Source organism: Symphalangus syndactylus, chromosome 3 (genome assembly GCF_028878055.3).
Source record: "Symphalangus syndactylus isolate Jambi chromosome 3, NHGRI_mSymSyn1-v2.1_pri, whole genome shotgun sequence".
Classification (NCBI taxonomy): domain Eukaryota; kingdom Metazoa; phylum Chordata; class Mammalia; order Primates; family Hylobatidae; genus Symphalangus; species Symphalangus syndactylus.
This window is the reverse complement of record NC_072425.2, coordinates 140,323,546-140,344,165: the sequence shown is the minus strand read 5'-3', so window position 1 is coordinate 140,344,165 and position 20,620 is coordinate 140,323,546. Positions and strand designations below refer to the sequence as shown.

The 20,620-nt window shown below is 43.9% G+C and overlaps 1 long non-coding RNA gene across 1 annotated transcript in view; it reads left to right on the top strand.

The window, feature by feature from the left end:
• The window catches only part of LOC129479805 (uncharacterized), a 39,872-nt gene extending 23,534 nt beyond the window's left edge, over positions 1–16,338 (top strand). The window contains exon 3 of the long non-coding RNA XR_008656801.2: positions 15,994–16,338. This is a non-coding gene — a long non-coding RNA (uncharacterized lncRNA). The remainder of the gene's footprint in view (positions 1–15,993) is intronic.
• Positions 16,339–20,620: the final 4,282 nt, after the last annotated feature.

Genomic DNA, 20,620 nt, shown 5'->3' with positions numbered 1-20,620 from the left:
TTCAAGACTCTACACAGACATCCACTCTCCTCTGAATCCTCTCTTAGCGCTTTTCACGTGGAGTCTCCCCGGTCTGCCTGCAACATTTGGGAAAGGATTTAGGTGTCAATTCTAAAAAATAAGCCATGTTACCATTAGACAATCAGAAACCTATGCAGCCTCCCGAGCCCTCTGCTAAAGATTCCTGACCTTTGCTTGGTGGTTTACTTTTCGACAAACTGAGTAAGTCCGACATGGATGAATGTCTGGAAGTCCTTTCCCTTCTCTATTCTTTTCTCTATTTCTCTTCTCTATGCCCCCACATTCTTCTCTGTCTTGACCACCTGTCTGTCTTCTCTGCCAAGATCCCAACTCTATCCTAGAAGCCAAAAGCGAGCCTCATGAAGTCGACTGTCCTTGCCGTGCTGGGGCGGTGGCAGCGTGGTTGTGGTGGTCTCTGTCTACTCTCGGTAGGGCAGCCTCTACCATGGTGCCTGCCCAGCTGGAGGCCCTTGGTAAGGATGTGCTGAGAGATAAACACAGGGACTATCCCTGGGGCCATTCAGATTCTTTAGATTGGAAAATGCGCTAGACTTATAAAGGTCTCTTACTGTTTTGTGTTTGGGTTTTTTTGTTGTTGTTCTTCTTATTAACAATATTTCTGACCTCTTAAGACACCTTTAAAATGTCATTGTAGAGGGCATGTGTAGTTTTGCTCACACAATGGCATTTACTGCCCCTTTGTCTTTCCACAATGTTCAGGTTTTCTTCAGGGAACAGGGAACCTACCTTACTCCAGTCTCAGCCCATGGGCTTTGGCTAGAGATTTGTTAGAGAACAATGTTCCCTTGGCTGGAGCCCTTGCCATGTACTGCTTACCCACGTGTTAGCCTAGAAGCCCTCTTCCATGCCAGCTTTTTTTTTTTTTAAGTTTTGGAATAGATGTGGAGAATGTGCAGGTTTGTTACATAGGTATACACGTACCATGGTGGTTTGCTGCCCCTATCAACCTGTCATCTAGGTTTTAAGCGCTGCATGCATTAGGTATTTGTCTCAATGCTCTCTCTCCCCTTGTCCCCTACACACCAACAGGCCCCGATGTTTAATGTTCCCCTCCCTGTGTCCATGTGTTCCCATGGTTCAATGCCCACTTATGAGTGAGAATATGCCGTGTTTGGTTTTCTGTTCCTGTGTTAGTTTGCTGAGAATGATGCCTTCCAGCTTCATCCACGTCCCTGCAAAGGACATGAACTCATTCTTTTTTATGGCTGTATAGTATTCCATGGTATATATGTGCCACATTTTCTTTATCCAGTCTATCATTGATGGGCATTTGGGTTGGTTCCAAGTCTTTGCTATTGTAAATAGTGCTGCAATAAACATACGTGTGCATGTGTCTTTATAGTAGAATGATTTATAATCTTTTGGATATATACCCAGCAATGGGATTGCTGGGTCAAATGGTATTTCTGGTTCTAGATCCTTGAGGAAGTCTTTAACAATGGTTGAACTAATTTACACTCCCAACAGCAGTGTAAAAGTGTTCCTATTTCTCCACAGCCTTGCCAGCATCTGTTGTTTCCTGACTTTTTAATAATAGCCATTCTAACTTACGCCAGCTCTTTCATAAAGCTTTTCTGATCCCCCTACCACAATGTCCACTGTTGGGAGTCAACTTTTCTTCTTCTGCACTTAGAGAAAATATTTATATCTTTCTTATGCCACCTGTATTTTTATGTTCATTGTATCATATCAATTTTTATCATGTCTGATCTCCTAGAAGGCTGAGATTGTAGACTTAACAGTTAATGTCCCATTCATCTCTGCAACCCCATTATATGCTAGGGCACAATGGCATAATAATAGGTGCTATGTAAATATTGGTTGAGTAAATGATGCTGTGAGAAAACGTATGGATGAACAGATTATTATAAAAATAAATGAGATTTGGCCAGGCGCGGTGGCTCATGCCTGTAATCCCAGCACTTTGGGTGAAGGGGTGACCTGCCCCTCCACACCTGTGGGTATTTCTAGTAGGGTGGGATGAGAGACTGAGAAAAGAAATAAGACACAGAGACAAAGTATAGAGAAACAACAGTGGGCCCAGGGGAACGGCGCTCAGCATACCAAGGACCTGCACTGGCACCGGTCTCTGAGTTCTCTGTTTTTATTGATTATTATCTTCATTATTTCAGCAAAAAGGAACGTAGTAGGAGGGCAGGGTGATAATAAGGAGAAGGTCAGCAACAAACGTGAGCAATAGAATCTACGTCATAATTAAGTTCAAGGGAAGGTACTATGACTGGACGTGCACGTAAGCCAGATTTATGTTTCTTTCCACCCAAACATCTCAGCAGAGTAAAGAATAACAAGGCAGCCTTGCTGCAAACATATCTCGCCTCCCACCATAGGGCAGTTTTTCTCTCATCTCAGAATTGAACAAATGTACAATTGGGTTTTATACTGAGACATTCAGTTCCCAGGGACAGGCAGGAGACAGTGGCCTTCCTCTCTCTCAGCTGCAAGAGGCTTTCCTCTTTTACTAACCCACCTCAGCACAGACCCTTTAGTGTCGGGCTGGGGGACGGTCAGGTCTTTCTCATCCCACGAGGCCATATTTCAGACTATCACATGGGGAGAAACCTTGGACAATACCCCGCTTTCCAGGGCAGAGGTCCCTGCGGCTTTCCACAGTGCATTGTGCCCCTGGTTTATTGAGACTAGAGAATGGCGATGACTTTTACCAAGTATACTGCTTGTAAACATTTTGTTAACAAGGCACGTCCTGCACAGCCCTAGATCCCTTAAACCTTGATTTCATACAACACATGTTTTTGTGAGCTCCAGGTTGGGTCAAAGTGGTTGGGGCAAAGTGGCTGGGACAAAGCTACAAATTAACAACATCTCAGCAAAGCAATTGTTTAAAGTACAGGTCTTTTTCAAAATGGAGTCTCTTATGTCTTCCCTTTCTACATAGTCACAGTAACAGTCTGATCTCTCTTTCTTTTCCCTACATTGGGAGACCGAGGCGGATGGATCACAAGGTCAGGAGATCGAGACCATCCTGGTTAACACGGTGAAACCCCGTCTCTACTAAAAATACAAAAAAAAAAAAAAAAAAAAAATTAGCCGGGTCTGGTGGCAGGTGCCTGTAGTCCCAGCTACTCGGGAGGCTGAGGCAGGAGAATAGTGTTAACCTGGGAGGCGGAGCTTGCAGCAGTGAGCCAAGATCACCCCTCTGCACTCCAGCCTGGGGGACAGAGCAAGAATCAGTCTCAAAAAAAAAAAAAAATAAATAAATAAATAAATAAATAAATAAATAAAATAAAAATAAAATAAAATAAAATAAAATGAGATTTATGTTCCTATTTCCTTCTTGAATGATGGCATTTTCCATTATCTTCAATAGGTCCTTCTTAAGTAAGCTTTCTGGGATTCTAACATTTATTAGTAAGTTTATGAACAATGACCTCAAGGAAAATTCCAAATCATCAAAATGGATCATTTCTATTCTATTAGCAGAGCAGTATTATACAACTGTAATGTTAAGACATTTCACAATTTGAATTCATTATTCATTCATTCATTCAACAAAAAACATGGAGAAAGATAAAATAAGTATAATATATGCTTCCTGCCCTTTTAATCCATTTAGGAAAACAACAGACACACTAATTAAAAGTTTACTAAGACAAGGCATCTGAGGACAGATCTCTGTGAAGGCAGGGATCAAGGAAAACTTTAAGTAAGAGGGACTGACCAAAACATTTCAAGCAAATTATGATTTGAAGGTTTATGATTATTTCAAGTACTGCCATGGGACTCAACGTTCATTTGAAATTTTCTGAATTTGACAACAGCCTTCTCTAGCCTAATAGGAGATTGAGAATAATTTAAATGTCAGTAGAACTATTTTTATATCAAATTTATACCCTATAGTTCTGGCTTGGTGTAGTGGCTGATGCCTATAATCCCAATACTTTGGGAGGCTGAGGTGAGAGGATCACTTGAGGCTAGGAGTTTGAGACCAGGCTGGACAATATAACAAGATCCCATCCCTACAAAAATAAAAATAATTTTTTAATTTAAAAAATATCCGTAGTTCTACATTTTCCTTGCCAACTTGCCCAGATAAATCTGAGAAACTATTAAAAAATGATTCATTATCTAACAATGCAGTTGTCATCAGATCACAAGCACATGGCCATTAAGGTGAGGGGCTCTGCTCCCAAGAGGAAAGCAAACTCTTTGGATCCATCTCAGATGCTGGGTTCTGATGCTGACTTGTCTATTTCCATCTCTTTCACTTCTCCATCATCTAGAGCTTTCAAGTTACCAACTCCAAGCTGGAAAGACACTTGGAAAATCATTTCATGTCATATGCTACAACATGGGTAAACCTTGAAGACATTATGCTAAGTGAAATAAGCCAGTCATGGAAGAACAAATACTGTATGATTCCACTTATATGAGGAATCTAAAGTACCTCAATTCACAAACACAGAAAGTAGAATGGTAGTTGCCAGTAGCTGGAGAGAGCGGGGAAGGGAGATGATGTGGTTTGGATGTTTGTCCCTTCCAAACCTCATGTTGACATTTGATGCCCAATGTGGGAGGTGGGGTCTGGTGAGAAGCGTTTGGGTCATGGGAGTGGATCCCTCATGAATGGCTTGGTGCTGTCCTTGTGATAATTTGTGAGTTCTCTCTCAATTAGTTTTCTTGAGAACTGACGTTGAAATGAGCCTGGCACCTTTCTCCCCTCTGTTTCCTTCTCTCTTGCCAAGTGATGCCTGCTCCCCTTCGCCTTCCACCGTGAGTGGAAGCTCCCTGAAGCCCTCACCAGAAGCTAAGCAGATGCCAGTGCCATACTTCTTGTACAGCCTACAGAATCATGAGCCAAATAAAGCTCTTTTCTTTATAAATTACCCAGTCTCAGGTATTCCCTTATAGCAACACAAATGGACTAAGGCAGGGGAGTTGTGTAAAGTTTAATAGATACACAGTTTCAGTTTTACAAGATGAAAAAGTCTTGGAGATTGGTTGTACAACAATGTAAATACACTGAACACTTCGGAACTATACACTTAAAAATGGTAATGTGGTAAATTTTACATTATGTGATTTTTTAAAAAAACCATAATTTAACAAAAAATCATTCCATCTCATCCTCTGCCTTCAAACTGGACAAAACTTTGATGTGTCCCTAACAGATGGGACCCTCTTGTGTGCTTAATGATCTTGAGAAAATACTGCACCATCTACTTCCTGCCACCATACATACAAGTGCTCTCACCCCTCTCTATGGGGTTTCCTATTTAGATACACCAGAATGCCTTTTGGGCAGTGTAGTCTCTTTCCAAACACTGAAAAGAAAAAAAAAAAGAAGAAAATTAACTAACTAAATTCCCACCTTAGATGGCAATTTTAGAAGCATTGTGTGAAATCACTGTTTGTTTGCTTCCTGTCTTCCTTTCTGCAAGCAGAAGCAGGAATGAGACATTGACTATTATGCTTAGACTAGGTCAAGAATTGGTTTTTTAAAAGAAGGAGCTGTGGACATGAATACCTATAGCACGCTCTGTATGCAAAGCACATTTCAAAGTGCTTTTACAGATATTCACTCATTTAATCCTCATAACAACCTTATGGGGTAAGTACTCCTACCATCATCCCTATTTTATAGATGAGGAAATTTTGGCACAGAGGTTTTAGGTAAATTACCCAGTTAAATTCTGGTTTCACCACTCCATAAAGTGCAGAAACCAGGCAGTCTAGCTCCTACAATGAAAATGCTCTAACATCAGCCGGTACAGCCCTTAGACCCAGTCAAGGAGGGGTTCCCATCCTGTGCCCCATACTCCAAGGGAGCCCACACTCTGGCTTCCCATCTGGCTCCCATGGGGAGAGAAGTCCGTGGGCCAAGAAGCCATGACCAGCTGAATCCCATGCCAGGTACCCCTACTCCCAGTATTCTCTATGCAAATAGCCCCAAACCTGCTTCTAGGGCCGCCACAGGCTCCTTTCTTAAGCCCATCTCCGGAGAGTGGCACTGCACCCCAGCTGTGCACTGATGGAACCAAGAGGGGGCCCAGGGGTGACTGCAGGGAGTAGGATGGAGCTCCAATGTGTGGCTACACCACCCTCGCAGGCAGGTCAGAGTCAGAAGTGAAAAGGGAAGGGAGAAGGCTGCAGGCTGGGGCATAAGGAGCCAAAAGCCAACTCTCCCCACAACCCATGTTGTTTTTTTTTGTTTTTTTTTTTAAGACAGAGTCTCGCTGTCACCCAGGCTGGAGTGCAGTGGTGCAGTCTCAACTCTCTGCAACTTCTGCCTCATCGGCTCAAGTGATTCTCATGCCTCAGCCTCCCAAGTAGCTGTAATTACAGGTGTGTGCCACCACGTCTGACTAATTTTTGTATTTCTAGTAGAGACAGGGTTTCACCATGTTGGCCAGGTTGGTCGTGAAGTCCTGGCCTCAAGTGATCCACCTGTCTCAGCCTCCCAAAGTGCTGGGATTACAGGAGTGAGCCACCACGCCTGGCCACGCCCCATGTTCTGACACACAACTCCAAGGGGTCCAATAATTCTCATTCTAAACTGGGCCTTCCAGGTCATTATACAGATCTATGTGTTAAAGTAGAAGAATAGAACATATTTAATGAACAATTTGTTTTCCAATTCAGAACTTTAAATATTCAGAGGTAAGTGGGCTTCCAGATGTAGTCTTGTCTCAGGCCACGATGTTAGGGGTGGGCCTATTCTGTGTGAATCTGCTTCTCATAGAGCTGACCTTCATGGAGTACTCCCTGGTCAGGCACTGCTATGAGCACTTTACATATTCTTACCTCGTCTTCATAACAGTGCAGTAAGACAGAAATCTCCAGGTCCCACATGAAAGTTGTGATCAGAAGTTGTGTGAGAGTGGGATTTTTCTCATGTCCCTTATCTTGCAAGAAGACTGGTCTATAAAAAAAGATAACTCTCTCTTGTGACTCTAAATATCCTTTAAAAATATCAAATAAACCCAAGAGTTTGAGACCAGCCTGGGCAACATAGGGGAGACCCCATCTCTACAAAAAAATTAAAAAATTAGGCGGGCATGGTGGCACACACCTGTGGTCCCAGCTACTCAGGAGGCTGAGATGGGAGGATCACTTGAGCCTCGGAGGTCAAGGCTGCAGTGGGTTGTGATTGTGACACTGCACTCCAGCCCAGGCAACAGAGTGAGACCCTGTATCAAAAAAAAAAAAAAAAAAAAAAAAAAAAAAAAAAAAAAAAAAAAGAAGAAAAGAAAAGCCAAATAAGGAGAATTGTAGTCATATCCAGATTTTTGGATAATCCCACTACATTATTTTCCTATCCTGCTGAAATGAAAACAGCCAGGACAACTATTAAGCCACCCTGATAGAAGGAACTGAGCCAGCCTGGATGCCACCCTTGAGAAGGATGGCAGGAAGTCAGGTCTCCTCCCATGGATCTAAGGCTGGGGCCCTGGTGCCTGACACCATAGTGAGGCGCAGTGTGCCCTGTGTTTTCTATGGAACTGTTCTTTCTAAAACGATCTCATTTAATCTCATATCATCTTGTGACCAGAAGGTTCAGAGACTCTTTGCTCATGCTACAGAAAAGAAAACGGACTCCAGGAGTACTCAAATGCGTTGCCCAGGAAATTTGAATCTGTTGCTGATAAAACCAGGCCTGGCTTCCGGGTAAGTTCCCAAGTTACCACCCTCGTCTAATAGAAAATCCCAGCCCATTGCCCACCTTAGGTGATAGATAATAATTTTGCCTTTGGGGAGGCCTTAATTTTTTTCTAAATGTACTGAATTAAAATGCCTTTGTCCTTTTCCTCAGGTATGTATCAAAAAGGCAGGCCAGGCCCAGTGGCTCATTTCTGTAATCCCAGTAGTTTGGGAGGCCAAGAAGGGAAGGTCACTTGAGCCCAGGGGTTTGAGACCAGCCTGGCAACATAGCAATATTACAACTCTACTAAAATTAAAACTAAAACATATTAGCTGGGTTTGGTGATGCACGCTTGTAGTCCCAGCTACTTGGGAGGCCAAGGCGGGTAGATCGCTTGAGCCCAAGACTTCAAGACCAGCCTGGTCAACATAGTGAGATGCCCATCTCTACAAGAAAGAAACAAAAATTAGCCTAGTGTCTTGTGCCTGTAATCCTAGCTACTCAGGAGGCTGAGGTGGGAAATTGCTTGAGCCCTAGGGGTCGAGGCTGCAGTGAGCTGTGACTGCACCGCTGCACTCCAGCCTGGTCAACAGATCGAGACCCTATCTAAAAAGAAAAAGAAAAAAGAAAGAAAAGAAAAGGTAATTGCCAATGTCTAAAACAATTGCCACATCAATGCTGAAGGAGAGTGCACCAGGGGATTGGGAATCAAGATGAGGCAGCAAATCTAGTAGCTTCCTTCCACCAAGTTGAGTGAATAGGATATCAAGAGGCAATGAACCTAGCAAGACTATTACACGGAGGATCAAACTACCACACAATTCTTAGCCCCATTGTTTTCTTCTGCCCATGACCATAATGAGGCCTAATAACCATATACAATGAGAGCAATGTCTTTCTCTACGAGTGCCTCTCCAATTTCTCTCTAGTGACCCAGGTGTGGTCATTATGGAGATGGCGAGAGTGAGAGTCGCCAGAACTCAGCACTAGCCCTGTTCCAGCTCTCATATAGTTGCCTTTTATCAGATGTAAAGTCATAAATGGAATGAAGGAGGTGGGTGGTATTTTCCCAGAGCCATTATCAATAACCTCTTGCCGAGGCTGGCCTGCTTTGTCCTCTTAGTTAAAAAATAGTAAGAGGAGGAGGAGGAGAGGTTGGGGGAGGGAGGATGAGCAGGAAATAGCTTGCCTTTTTTCCCCACTTGGGCTGGAATCTGGGAATTTGCCTCTGGCCTTCTCTTTCCAACCAAGCAAAAAATTTTAAAAGTGAAGTCCAAGGACAGCCCAATGACTTTAGTCAATAATTTTCAATCGAGGCTGGGCACAGTGGCTCACACCTGTAATCCCAGCACTTTTGGAGTCCGGGGTGGGAGGATTGCTTGAGTACAGGAATTTGAGACCAATCTGGGCACCATAAGAAGATCTCCATCCCTACAAAAAATAAAAAATTAGCCTGGCGTGGTGGCACACACCTGTAGTCCAAACTACTGTGGAGACTGAGATGGGAGAATCAGCCGAGCCCAGGAGCTCAGCGCTGCAATGAGCTGTGAACATGCCAGTGCACTCAGCCAAAGCAATAAAGACACTGTCTCCAAAAAAAAAAAAAAAAAAAAAATTCAATCTAAATACTTTGTAGAGGCTGGAAAGAGGCACAGTATTAGATTATAACTGGAGCAACAATATTTTCTGTTTTGTTTCTGGGCATGTGGTTTCTTGTCACCAGATTGTGCCCAGAGCTTCAACCTGAGATTATCCAGAGTGCATCCACCTGGTCCTCTTGCATCCCATGTTTGTATTTTCATGCTCACTGTGTTGCACAGAAATTTGGTTAACATCTTAGGTCAAGTTCCCCAAGAAACAAACTCCAGAGGGAGATTTGAATGCAGAAGGGTTATGGGGCACGTTCTGAGAAACACCTGTAAGGGAGTGAGGGAAGCGGAACTGGGCAAGGGAGAAGCTGAACATGCTGTGTTGCAATCGAAGCCACATTGAACCTGGAGCTGGGAAGGCCCTTCAGAGTTATCCCAAACTGGGATGGTGACTTGGGCTTCTGTAGCTCCATATAGATGGGTCACTAGATGGGGGCTGTCTCCAGTGAGGAAGAGGTAACTTTGGGCCAGGCAGTCCCTTGAAGCCACGAGCAATTCCTAGAGAAGGATGGAGATGTAAGCCAGAAATCAGAGGGAATAAGTGCCTTGGTCCTGAACGGGGAATCTGAGTAGCCTGCCACATGACTCACTATGGCTAGGTACTTCTTCCTCCTCGCCAGAAGAATGGCAGGTTGATGAGGCAGGCACCTAGTACATTTCCCAATTGTATCCTCAGTGCCTACAGCAGTACTTGGCACATAATAGGCACTCACTATATCATTGTGGAAGTCACAGTGAATGAATGAACACTTTTTACTCTACATAACTTCTTTATTGTTTTAAACATGATGGATAATATATTCATATTACACATTTTCGACAGAAATATTTAAACAACTATCACCTGAGACCCAAGGACAGTCTCCTATGCAACCATATTAAAATGATCACTGTTAGGAGATTTACATTGATAAAATGCTATTATTCAACATAATCTGTATTCAAGTTTTCCAATTGTCCTAATAATGTAAGAAAGCATTTTATCTTTCTGTCTTTTTAAATCCAGAATCCAGTCTAGATTCACACATTGTATTTAGTGGCCATGTCTCTTTAGTATTTCTTTCTTCTTTTTCTTTTTTTTTTTTTTTTTTTTTTTGAGACAGAGTCTTGATCTGTCACCCAGGCTGGAGTGCAGTAGTGCGATCTCGGCTCACTGCAACCTCCGCCTCCTGGGTTCAAGCAATTCTCTTGCTTCAGCCTCCCAAGTAGCTGGGATTACAAACACCTGCCACCATGCCCAGCTAATTTTTATATTTTTGTAGAGATGGGGTTTCCCCATGTTGTCCAGGCTGGTCTTGAACTCCTGACCTCGTGATTCACCCTCCTCTCTTTAGTATTTCTTACTCTGGAAAGTTCTTCAGCCTTTTAAAAAATCTGTCATGGGCCGAGCATGGTGGCTCATGCCTGTAATCCCAGCACTTTGGGAGGCCGAGGTGGGTGGATCACTTGAGCCCAGGAGTTGGAACGCAGCCTGGTCAACACAGCAAAACCCCATCTCTATAAAAACATACAAAAACTAGCAAGGCATGGTGGCTCAAGCCTGTGATCTCAGCTACTCTGGAGGCTGAGGTGGGAGGATTGCTTGAGCCTGGGAGGTGGAGGTTGCAGTGAGCCAAGACCTCACTAATACACTTCAGCCTGGGTGACAGAGTGAGACTTTCTCTTAAATAAATAAACATAAAATAAAAATGACATGGTATTTTGTTATTGGCTTTTTTTTTTTTTTTGAGACAGAGTCTCGCTCTGTCACCCAGGCTGCAGTGCAGAGGCACGATCCCAGCTTACTGCAACCTCCTCCTCCCGGTTCATGGGATTCTCCCACCTCAGCCTCAGAAGTAGCTGGGACCACAGGTGTGAACCACCAGACCTGGCTAATTTTTGTATTTTTAGTAGAGTCAGGGTTTTGCCATGCTGGCCAGGTCAGTCTCAAACCCCTGACCTCAGGTCATCTGCCCGCCTTGGCCTCCCAAAGTGCTGGAATTACAACGTGAGCCACTGCGCCTGGCCGACACTGGTATTTTGGAAGGACTTGAACTACCTGTTTTGCACAATGTCTGTCAATTTGGATTTGGCTAACTGTTTCCTCATGATGCATTCAAGTCACACTTTTTTTTTTTTTTTTTTTGAGATGGGGTCTTGCTGTCACCCAAGCTGTAGTGCAGTGGTGCTACCATAGCTCACTGCAGCCTCAAACTCCTGGGCTCAAGTGATCCTCCCACCTCAGCCTCCCCAGTAGCTGGGAATATAGGCATGCACCACAATATCCAGCTAATTTTTTAAAAAATTATTTTTAGGGATGGGGGTCTTGTGATATTGCCCAGGCTGGTCTCAAACTTCTGGCCTCAAGCAATCTACCTGCCTCAGCCTCCCAAAGTGCTGGGATTACAAGCATAAGCCACCACACCCACTGGTCATACATTTTTGACAGGAATACTATATATGCAGTGGTGTGTTCTTTTTGTGGATCACACCAGGAGGCAAAAGCTTATCCCATTATTGGTAGGGTTAAGTTGGCTCACTTGGTTAGGAGAGTGTCTGCTGGACTTACCCGTTTTATGTCTCTTTTTCTCTTTCAGTACTTAGTAAGTGATTTGTGATGTGATACTTTGATATTGTGTGAATAGCCTGTTCTCCCAAATCATTCTCCCCATGATTTTCACATCCATGGATGATTCTTGCATAGATCAAATAGATCGAGTATTACTGTGGTGGTTACAAAGTAATGTAATTCTTTTGGAAATAAAAATATCTCACCTGATTGGCAAGCAGTAGCTGTGGAACCTCTGTGATTAGAAATTGTGTGTGTGTGTGTGTGTGTGTGTGTGTGTGTGTGTGTGTGTGTGTGTGTGTGTTTTTCTTTGAGACAAGGTCTCACTCTGTCACCCATGCTGGAGTGCAGTGGCACAATTTTGGCAACCTCAGCCTCCTGGCTCAAGCAATCCTCCCATCTCAACCTCCTGAGTAGCTAGGACTACAGGTGCACGCCATCATGCCTGGCTAATTTTTGTGTTTTCAGTAGAGACGGGGTTTTGCCATGTTGCCCAGGCTGGTCTCCAACTGCCTCGGCCTCCCAAAGTGATAGGATTACATGTTTGAGCCACCACGGCCGGCCGAGAAATTCTATACATTATAAAGCCATCATAATGGTATTATTCCATACAATGCTTCAATAGAGGTACAACTATGGCCTGGAAATGCTTCACTGGACTTGGAGAGCTTTTAAATTAGTCAGGAAGTTGTATGTTTAAGACAGTCTACTCCTTACCAGAAGATAAGAAAAATGGCAGTCCTAGACAAAATGACATTTATTTTCAGTGTGTTTTTGACCCACCTTTCAGCATCTAATTTCTTTCTTAAACACCCATAAGCCTCCTCCTCTGCCTCCAGTTGGTCCTGGAGCCCTCAGGTTCCAATTCTTTCCCTTAATAAAATCCACTGTTACAATTTTTTAACTATAAAATAATTGGCATTTAGATGTAAATAACTAAGACTCAATGAGCTACTATTCCCAAGACCACTTTGCATTATTTTATTTTTTAATTGACAAATAATAATTGTACATATTCTTGGAGTATATAGTGATGGTTCATTACATATACAGTGATCACATCAGGGTAATTAGCATATCCATCATCTCAAACACTTATAATTTCTTTCTGTGGGGAACATTCAGTATCCTCCTCCTAGCTATTTGAAACTATAAATTATGGCTAACTATAGTCATCCCACAGTGCTATAGAATACTAGAACTTATTCCTCCTATCCAGCCGTAATTTTCTATCCTTTAACAAGTCTCTTCCTCCCTTCCCCCAATTTGCATTTTAATGAGAACAACTCAATTCAGAAAACATTTGTGAAGTACCCTTCAAAATGTTTTACTGAGTGAGCTGGAGATGAAAAATAGAAACCCATATTCTCGAGGTCAAATCAGAATTAGGCTCTGATCCAAATGGGGTCAATCGAAGAACTCTGTGTGTGACACCCTGGATGTGTACTAGGCTTGAGGATGTGGGTGGGCGAGGTGGGGAGTGGGATAAGATGCCTCTCCCTTTCTTCTGTTTTCTTTCTTTCTCTCTCTCTCTCTCTTTCTTTCTTTTCTTTCTGATGGAGTCTCACTTTGTCGTCCAGGCTTGGAGTGCAGTGGCACTATCCCGGCTCACTACAACCTCTGCCTCCCCGGGTTCAAGCGATCTCCTGCCTCAGCCTCCTGAGTAGCTGGGATTACAGGTGCCCACCACCACACCCAGCCTTTTTGTATTTTTAGTAGAGACGGGGTTTCACCATGTTGACCAGGCTGGTCTAGATCTCCTGACCACAGGTGATCCACCCGCCACAGCCTCCCAAAGTACTGGGATTACAGGTGTGAGCCACCACGTCCAGCCTCTTGTGTCCTTTTTCTCTCTGGGACAGTGAACATGAAGAAACTGGGAAGACATCCGAGATTGCTTGGGTCATCCGTTATCTCAGATAGATAAAAAGGCTCTAGTGGGCCGGGCGCAGTGGCTCACACCTGTAATCCCAGCACTTTGGGAGGCCAAGGTGGGCCAATCACGAGGTCAAGAGATCAAGACCATCCTGGCTAACACGGTGAAACCCCGTCTCTACTAAAACTACAAAAAATTAGCCAGGCGTGGTGGTGGGTGCCTGTAGTCCCAGCTACTCGGGAGGCTGAGGCAGGAGAATGGCGTGAACCCAGGAGTCAGAGCTTGCAGTGAGCTGAGATAGCGCCACTGCACTCCAGCCTGGGCGACAGAGCAAGACTCCATCTCCACCTCAAAAAAAAAAGCTCTAGTGAATGGGAATGTCAGTGAGGAGATGAGTGTTCTCATCTCAATTTTTTTTCTAATTTAAATTTATTTTTTTCCAATCACAAAAATAATTGTGGTATAAATTTCAAACAAAAGAAATGAATCCTGCGGAGAGTAAAGCCTCGCCCATGAAGCTGTCGACTATTTATAGCACAGAGGTGTATGCAGCCTCATTTTTCTTATGCATTTCTAATCATCTATCAATCTATTTATCCATCTCGCTACATACGTGTATATGTAAATATTCATGTTTACACATTTTAAAGAGCTTATTCTATGTAGACTTATAGATTAATTGTAGATAACTGATATATAAAGTGATATGTAAGTATACATAAAAGGACAGGTTACCTTGATAATATTTTTAATTATATTTTAAATTAACTTTCAAAAATTTGTATCAGGTATTTATAGCTTAAAAAGTCAAATCACTGTACAAGATTTGTCATGAAAAAGAGCAGTTACCCATCCTACGTCCCCCCAGTCTCCAGTTCCCCCTCTCAAAGCCATTCGCTTTATGTTCTTTTAGCTATTTGTTTTCACAGTTCTAGATGACCTGTTGACACTGTTTTATCTGGGTTTTCAGTCTTAGAGATTCTCTATTTGATGTCCTACTGTGGAAAATAAGTGTTTGGTTCTTTTATGGCTCCCGATACAACACACGCATTTTCTCACACCTGCCTCCTCCTGTTTGTTCTATAGCGAAAATACAATTATCATCTCAGATAGATTACAATGAAATGTTCACATCGTAATGGTTATGTAATTATTGTTCAAGTAGCTATATAGGGCACTATGATTTCATTTCATTTTTTTTTTTTTTTTGAGATGGAGTCTCACTGTCGTTTAGGCTAGAGTGCAGTGGTGCGATCTCGTTTCACTGCAACCTCCGCCTCCTGGGTTCAAGTGATTCTCCTGCCTCAGCCTCCCGAGTAGCTGGGACTACAGGTGCCTGCCACCACGCCCAGCTAATTTTTGTATTTTTAGTAGAGACAAGGTTTTGGCATATTAGCCAGGCTGGTCTTGAACTCCTGACCTCAGGTGATCTGCCCACCTTGGCCTCCCAAAGTGTTGGGATTACAGGCATGAACCACCACGACCAGCCTCATTTCTTTTCTTGAGCAATTTTTGTTTTGCTTGGTGTCAATAATGCTTCTATTTCTTCCTTTGCATAACTTTCTAACTACCTTTCATTAATTCATCACCACTGAGCCAGGAGTATAAATCTCTTCTCACTCCAGGCATTTACATTAGAAGCAGGAGATTTTTTTAACTAACCTATGGATCTAGAACATCTTTCCATATAAGCGTGGGGATAACTTATTTTTATTATTGGACTATAATTCATTTGAGCGACTCCCAATTTATGGACATTTGGATTATTTTCAACCCTTTTTGTTGTTAAAGGAATGACAAAAGAAACGCCCTCCAGTGAACATTTCTGTGAACATTCGTGGGCATTTCTGAACAGCAGATTTTAGAAGTGTAACTGCTGGATGCATGTTAAGTTTCACAGCTCTCTGAAATGTGCATGAGCAGCAGGTACCCGAGCTCTGTCAGATTCTGCCTAGGCAGACCTGGCCCCCTGCTCTCCCAGAAACCAGATGCTGGGAAGCAGCAGCCTCTTCATTCATGATGCAGATGGAGCTCTTGGGTCATGTTTAGAGCAGAGTATTGATCCCAAGATTCTGCTCAAAGCAGTCAGCGATGTACAGCTGAAGATGAGATGGGTCCACATGGCAGGAGTTTAAAATCCTTTGTGATGAGAGAAACAATGACACTGAGGAGGGACCAGCTGCGCTTTCCTTTCCTCTGAAGTTAGAAACAAATAGGATGATCACGTGACATCTAATGTTTGCTCTGACCATCTTCACAGGCACCAGTGAACATCCCTCTTACACACCGAATAAATAGAAGAGAACAGAGACAGTAGCAACTATCAAGGCTCTGATGAAATCATGATTACATATGTCTCAAGTTCGGTGACAGCACCGAGAGGACCACTCAGAAGTGACTGCCAGTCTCGCCTCCTTGCCTGCCCAGAAATCCAGTCCTCCCGTGGCAGGCTCACGGGCAACTCCTGCCTGGCTTGTGCACTCCCCTGTTCACCTGGCAGCTGTCTGCTGATCCCTGATGCACCTACCATTTGGGAAGGAAAGTAGATGAAGTTATATTATTAAAATCTGTGCTTCAAATAGGAGGGTGGGAAAGAAGCTCCAAGTCCTGGCTGAGGAAGTCATGAAGTAAAAAAAAAAAAAATTTTAGCATTGCATTTATTTCATTGGGTTAAAATACAAGGACAAAACAGAAACAAAACCACAAAGACAAAACAGAGAACCCAGCACCTAACACTTTCTTAATGTTTTGTGAATGTCCTGTTGGATCTACTTAACTCCATTAAAGATAATTATACATTACTTGTCCTTTTTTTTTTTTTTTTTTGAGGCAGGGTCTCACTCTGTTGCCCAGGCTAGAGTTCAGTGGTGTAATCAGGGCTCACTGCAGTCTCAACCTCCTGGGCTCAAGCAATCCTCCCACCTCAGCCTCCCAAGAAGCTGGGACTATAGGCACACACCACCACACCCAGCTAATTTTTGTATTTTTAGTGGAGACAGGGTTTTGCTATATTGCCAAGGCTGGTCTTGAACTCCTAGGTTCAAAGCATCCACTTACCTCAGCCTCCCAAAGTGCTGGGATTACAGGTGAGAGCCACTGTGCCCGGTCTTCATGTATGCATTTTTTAAAGCAACAAGGTAATCTATCTATAACATATTTCAAACAGAAATTACCCATAATAGGTGTCATTTATTGAACATTTTCAAGAGACAAGAGTTTTATACGTATTATCTTACTTGGATGCTCACAACTCCTTGAAGTTTAAAAATTGCACTAATGGCTGGGTGCAGTGGCTCACACCTGTAATCCCAGCACTTTGGGAGGCCAAGGCAGGTGGATCACCTGAGGTCAGGAGTTCAAGACCAGCCTGGTCAACACGGTGAAGCCCCGTCCCTACTAAAAATACAAAAATTAGCCGAGCGTGGTGGCAGGTACCTGTAATCCCAGCTGCCTGGGAGGCTGACGCAGGAAAATCTCTTGAACCCAGGAGGCAGAGGTTGCAGTGAGCTGAGATTGAGCCACTGCACTCCAGCCTGGGTGACAGAGTGAGACTCGGTCGCAAAAAAAAAAAAAAAAAAAAAAATTGCATTCATTTTTTTAACCCCATTTTGTAGATGAGGCCGAAGCCAAGAGAAGCTGAAGACGTCACCCAAGGTCACAGGCTAGTAAACCACGGGATTGGAGCCCAGAATCCTGACTCCTGAGCCCACGTCGTGCACTGCAATAACTACTTTAATTTCTTCAAATTACTTTTCAGTCTTCATCCATATGCATGTGGGTTTTGACAGTTATATTAAAATGTACAAAATATTTTGTGCTCCACTCCCCCGTGCCTGTTTATCATATCAAATATGTTTCCCTGTTTCTCCCCAGTCAGTATATTTGTAATTTGCATTTTAATAGGCTCATAGTATTTCATTGAATCATCATGGTATCATTTAGCAAACCATTTCCTTCTGTTGCAGTTTTATATCTTCACTATTTTTGTTAGCATAGATAATACTGTAATGAACTTCTTTGGGCTCTCAGCTTTGGCTTTAAAAATATATATTTCCTTAGGATAAATTCCTAGGAGTAGGATTTGCCACATACTATCATATTGCTTTCAAGAGTGTTGGACTAATTTACAGCACTACCAGAAGTAAATTAGTAGATAAATTTCACTGTATACTCACTAAAATTAGCCTAATGGAGCATTTTCAAACAGAAATATAAAAAAGGGGTATTATTATTATTGTTGTTGCAATGAAAATTACCACCAGAAATCAAATTGTCCGCAGAGCCTCTACTCCTTATTTCTTAGTGGTTTTCTTCCCTATGGCTTCAATATCCTCATCTGATGTCACAAGTGCTGTGTTTAGGTTTGTTACAGGACACCAGCAACGAGGATACAAATTGAAAAAGGCCATTATTCAGATACTAACAGCTGGCACTAACCTTGCTCCTTCTCCTGCCTTCCCAATTTCTATTCCCTCTTACATTAACAAAAGGCTTGGGAACATCTTGACTCCTACCCTCACCCCAGTTCCCAAATCAGTTATCACAGCTTCCACCATCTCCCTTCCAAAGCTTACCCATCCTCCCCATTTCCAGTGTTACTGTGCTGAATCTGATCCTTGTAATCACAGCCTGCACACAAATTTTACAACAGGACACCCTTCTTGCTCTGAATCTCCCTGCACACAGCTCCCAGGTGAACCTTCCTAAATCACAGCCTCTGGTCATGTCATTTCTCAGCCCCAAAGCCTGTACCGGTAATCAGGAGCCTCAGGAACAGCACCCAAACCAGCATCTACTGAGCTCCCAAATGTGCATCTTCTGCTTCTCTGCCTCGCCTGCCAGCACTTTTTGCCATAGTAGTTTCCTGGAAGCCTCAATATTCCTGGAAACGTGGTCTTTACGGTCAGACACGGTATCTCTGCTGGGAGGGCCCACCACGCAGAAGCCCAGGTACAGCCTTTCCCCTCCATTCATCTGCTTTGGATCCCTTTGGCTGGGAGAACCCAGGCAAGTCTCTCACACATCTTTAAAGCCATCAAGGACACAGCCTCTCAATAGCTTCTCTGCCTTGAACTTTGCCAACACCCTTTCCAGATCCAGCCTCCACTGAGTTGCTAGAGTGAGCTGTCTACACTGCAGGCTGGGTCACAGTCCTCCCCAGCTTCCCACTGTCTCTGTAGCATGTTATCGCAGCCTCTTTGGGAGCTGGTCCCTTTCTACCCGTGCAGGTTCAACATCCCAGAACTCCACCCCACTGATGCTGTGTGTCCAGCCCTCTGTGCAGCCTCCATGCCTTCTTAGAGGTCCCTAAAGGAGATGCTCCTGTGCACCTGCCAGCCAACGTGTGCTGGCATCTGCCTCGGGGGCTTGCTCATTCCTTCACCCTCCTGGCAGGCTTCTACTTCATGGCTCAAGTCAAATGTCACCTTCTCTGGGAAGTTGTCTGAGACTATCACAGAATTAGGCATTAACGATTCCATGATGCCAGGCACTTATGTTTGTGCTCACACTACGTAGTATTGATTTATTGGAGTCTGTCTCCCCACTGGTTATGAACTCCTCTAGGGAAGGGACTATGCTTGGTTCATCTTGGCTTTCCCAATGCCCGGTACGTCTCTGGCGCAGGCTAGTTACTTCTGGGCAAAAGCATAATCAGAGCCCTTCCTCCTCTAAATGGAATGGGCCAAATCTCCAGCCTTATAATCTCCTGGAAGAGTCTAACCGTCTAGAAGGGAAAGATCTAACGTGGAACAGAACTCCTACCCCTGTACCTCCCTCTCCCTGGCTCCACTAAGGAAAAGGCTGGAAAGTCCTCCAGGAGCCTCTTGGCTCTGGGTAGAAAAAAAAAAAAGAGGAAAGGAAGCAGAGCCTGCCTCACAATCACTGTGGAAAGAGAGGTTTGCAGGTTTCCCCCAGGTCCACGTGTTTCCAGACTCAAGGGAGAAAGGAAGAGTAGATAGTGGGCAGGAAACAATCGAGACTGGCAGGTGTTAACTGACTGTCTACTTTTAACAGCCTGTTTTTCAGTTTTGAAAAAAGGTTTAGGGACATGAAGAAAAGCATATACCAATCAAGATTTATCCCTGGGTCTGGAGAGGGGTGCCTGTGTTCCCCTAATGCCTTATCCAACTTATGCCTGAACAGAACTGAGGTTCTGTAAATAGTGAGGAGGGCAGTATGCTGGTTAACAAGCTGTTGTCTTTCCATTCCAAACCCACCATTGTACACTCTGCTCTGTGATGCCGAGCCTGGGGCTCATTCCTCCTTTGCTAGTTACGGCCATCAGGGACACTAGTGGGAGACAGGAAAGCTAGAGGCAGGAGACGCACCGTCCGGCTCTCTTTGCTTGCTATTGCTGACAATATCATTGCAACAATGGTTCTTCATCCGGCAGCAGCAATTTGTCCGTTTCGAGGGGCCTTCCACTTTCCTGAATCAGCCTCATGGTGGTTGGAGGTTCAGGTCCCAGCCTTCAGGACCCTGCTTCAGGTTCCAGAGGTAGCAGCACCAGCTGAGCAGCGACACCCTCCTCAGAGATCTGGGTCACACTCTAGGAAGCCCGTCCTCTGGGCTTCAGGGTTTAACAGCCTCAATCCCTTCTCTCTGTTCCTCCAGCCCTAGGACTGGCAGCTGCTTCCTGCAGTAACTATTTCTGTATTACCGCATTAGCACTCTTTTGCTTTTTCAGTTCCCCCAATCCCTGTAACCAATGTCCCCTATTAAATTATTTTTTTTTTTTTGAGATGGAGTTTCACTCTTGTCACACAGGCTGGAGTGCAATGGCTCAATCTCAGCTCACTGCAACCTCCGCCTCCCAGGTTCAAGCAATTTCCTGCCGAAGTCTCCCAAGTAGCTGGGATTACAGGCGCCCGCCACCACGCCCAGCT